Source organism: Meriones unguiculatus, chromosome 9 (assembly GCF_030254825.1).
Source record: "Meriones unguiculatus strain TT.TT164.6M chromosome 9, Bangor_MerUng_6.1, whole genome shotgun sequence".
Lineage (NCBI taxonomy): Eukaryota > Metazoa > Chordata > Mammalia > Rodentia > Muridae > Meriones > Meriones unguiculatus.
Window position 1 is genome coordinate 84243723 of NC_083357.1, and position 3768 is coordinate 84247490.

Sequence of the window (3768 nt, forward strand, 5' to 3'; positions counted from 1 at the left end):
GGAAGTCTTTAATTTCTTTTTTATTTCTTTTCTGACCCAGCTGTCATTGATTAGAGAGTTTTTTAGATTTCCATGTGTGTGTAGGCTTTTTGTTATTTCCCTTGTTGTCCAGGCCCAGCTTTAATCCATGGTGGTCAAATAGGAAGCAAGGGATTATTTCAATCTTCTTATATCTGTTGAGGTTTGCTTTGTGACCAACTATGTGGTCTATTTTGGAGAAGGTTCCATGAGGTGCTGAGAAGAGGGTAAATTCTTTTGTGTTTGGGTGAATGGCCCTGTAGATATCTGTTAGGTCCATTTGATCCATGACCTCTGTTAGAGTCATTGTTTCTTTGTTTAATTTCTGTTTTGTTGACTTGTCTTTTGTTGTGATTGGGGTGTTGAAGTTTCCCACTATTAATGTGTGGGGATCTATGTGTGGTTTAAGTTTTATTAATGTTTCTTTTACAAGTGTGGGTGCCCTTGAAGTTGGGCCACAGATGTTCAGAATTGTGATGTCTTCTTGGTGGAATTTTATTTTGATTAGTATGAAGTGACCTTCCCCATAGCAAAACTAAAAGTAGCCAAGCACACAAACACACTACTAAAACCAACATCAAAATAAAAGGCTCTAAAAGCCACTGGCCATTAATCTCTCTCAACATCAATGGATTCAACTCTCCAATGAATAGATACAGACTAACAGAATGGATGTGTAAACAAGATCCAACAATCTATTCCATGAAAACAAAACAAAACAAAACAAGCAAACAAACAAACAAGCAAACAAAAAAAAAAAAAAAAAAAACAAGCCTAAGTCACAAAGAGAGACATTACCTGAGAGGAAAGCGCTGGAAGACTGTTTTCCAAGCAAATGGACCTGAGAAGCAAGCAGGAGTAACCATTCTAATATCTAATAAAATGAACTTTCAACCAAAATTAACAATCTTATTTCCTAATCTTTACTTTCCATAGCCAATTCAATAGCCAAATTTTATAACGTTATTTTCAATAGCTCTCTTCATTTTGTTAGTACAAACATTTTTACTTCATAAGACAAACACTGCTATGCTGTTATTTAAAATGATACTCAAACTTCCTTTTTTATTCTGTGCATGTTTCCTATCAAAGTTATTCTGTGATGCTAAGAAGGAAGAGTGCATGATAGAGCTGGTATACCAGTTATTGTTTATACACTGGCCTCTTCCCTACAAAAAAATAACAAAAGGGATACTAAGAAGGAGGGAATAATGAAGACTACATGTGAACAGAGGAGTAAGTGTGAGATGTATGCTCTGAATGAATAAAGAATGGTGTCAATAAAATCAAATGTATAAGTAGTAAATGTTAACTAATAATTAAATGTTTATGGTAAACTGAAATATAATTTAAGTTCTCTATAAATGTAAGTAAGAAGCAGTGAAACTTTCAGCTTCCGTAAGACACAAAAGTTAAAGGCTGCTTTACTCCTGGACTGTGCTTTCATCATTCAAAGGTATTTTGATAAATTTGAGCCTAGTTATAACTAGTCCTAATGATTAGTGTTTACTAATCAATGTAAAAATTTGCTGTTAACAAAAAGGGGGAACTGTAGAGAGCTGCGGAATGCTATGCCTTAAAGATGGAGCTGGTTTCCGCCTTCCACCTTCCCGTTGGTGAGTGCTCTCTGTCAGGAACAACTCCACATTTGGCTAAGGCCGAGGATCTGGCTTGCTTCCATGTATGTGGACCTATCTGCATTGCCCCCGTGGCACGCCTGGGTTGGCTACCCAGAGGCTATTTAAGCTGTGGGCTGGCTTTCCCCAGGGTCCGATGATTGTTCAAGGTTCCTGAATAAACTGCATTGAAAAAAAAAATTTGCTGTTAAATATCTTATTGTTTAATTTTCATTATTTGTTTTTTGGTTTGTTTGTTTATGCTACATCATTACCATAGTTTCATCTCCATTTCTACCTCTGAGTCCCTTCCCCCACCTCCTCTCTCCATCTGGCCCCCACTCCTAATCCACTCCTCCTCAGTTTCCTTTCATAAAGGGACAGGCTGCCCATGCTCTGAACCAGGCCAAGGCATATCCAGTTGCAATAAGACTAGGCACCTCCTCTCCTATTAAGACTACAGGAGGTAATCCAATAAGAGGAAAACGTTCCATAAGTTAGGCTGGAGAGATAGCTCAGCCTTTAAAGGCTAGGCTCCAAACCAAAGAGATAATATCCTTTTTAATAAAATTAACTTGTCATTTCCACATCCTAGGAAGGTGGTAGACTATTATTAATTTATGGACAAGATTACCTGCTTCATGAAGGAGTTCAATATATTAGATTCTTTTTACTACGCTCTACAATACACACAAGGGTGTGTGCTTATTTCACATAGCTCCATGGCACCTCAGTATCCTCATCTATGAAGTAAAGACAAGGCCTAGCTTTTCAAGCTTGAGGTAATGTATGCAACCCAGAGGGTATTACACAAGTAAGTATCGCTATGATGAATGTCTACTGGTTTGCTAAATTCATATTTATTGTGGTAAGAGTTCTTAGCACAAGAACCAATTTTAATTGGATACATTATTATTGAGTATAGGCCCAAAGCTATGCTGAAATCTCTAGCCTATTTATTACAAACTCTTCATTTTTTATTTTACTTCTTTTGTCATTGATTCTTAGGAAAGACTTGCCTGATCACTCACTCCTCTTTTGGAGGACATCATACTCAGTGTGAATAATTATAAACTAAATCTACAGAGAAAAACACTTCTTATAAATTTCTATTAAATCCAGAGAAAAAAATAAATTAATAAGAAACATACTCCTAATAAACTTTGGCACCTACTGTTACTTTGAAAGTTAAAAGAAGATGAAGAAGTAGAAAGAAGAAAAAGAAGAAGAGGAAGAAGTAGAAGACCCAATACTACTATCCACCCCTGCCCTAAAAAAAAAAAAAAAAAAAAAAAAAGTCAGGCTGCAGGAATAATTAATTCTTTGATGCAGGTATTGATAGACAAAATCCATTCTCAGAAGTATGTTAATCCAAGCCAAAACATGCCATTTCTAACCCACAATAATAGTATAAAGTAAGAAAGTAAGGACACTATACAACGGGAGCATGCCTTAAAGAGAGGAAAATGGATATAGTAGGGGGATCGTTAGGAAAACACTCATAATTTGTTAATAAAATGATACAAAGACAGTCTAAGGATCAAGTTACTTTTTATTTATGCAAGGTCTACCAATTTGCATAGTGATAAGACATCTAATATGTGATAGTTTCCTCAGGGAATCAATTCTCTCTGGTATACACATTATCAAAGGACGCTTTGATTTTTAAACATCAGTTGACACAAATTAGAGGTTCATTGCTCCCAGAATATTACAAAATGCTTCTGGCTTTTCTTCCCTTTTAACATTATATAAGCCAGTGAACTAAAAGGAAGCTGTAGGCAGGATGCTGGCACATTGCTAAGAAGCTAAAAATAAAATTGGAAGGCAGTAATGGTGTATATGTTTTAGAGCCTGTACCAAACATATCAACAAAGCAATAATAATAAAATCTAACCAGCAGTGCCACTATCTCTAAGTGGAAAGCACAGCATGTGCTGTGGAACAAGACCAAACAAATCAACAAATCCTTGGAAATTACAAGACATTCTTCCCAAGAAATACACAACACTCAAACACACAACAGAAATGCAAATGCCACAAAGTGATCATACGTGCTCTAATTACTAAGGCTCACTAAAATCCCACTTAATTGATACCATCTAAAAGAGTTACACAGGCTTTTGATGCAAAG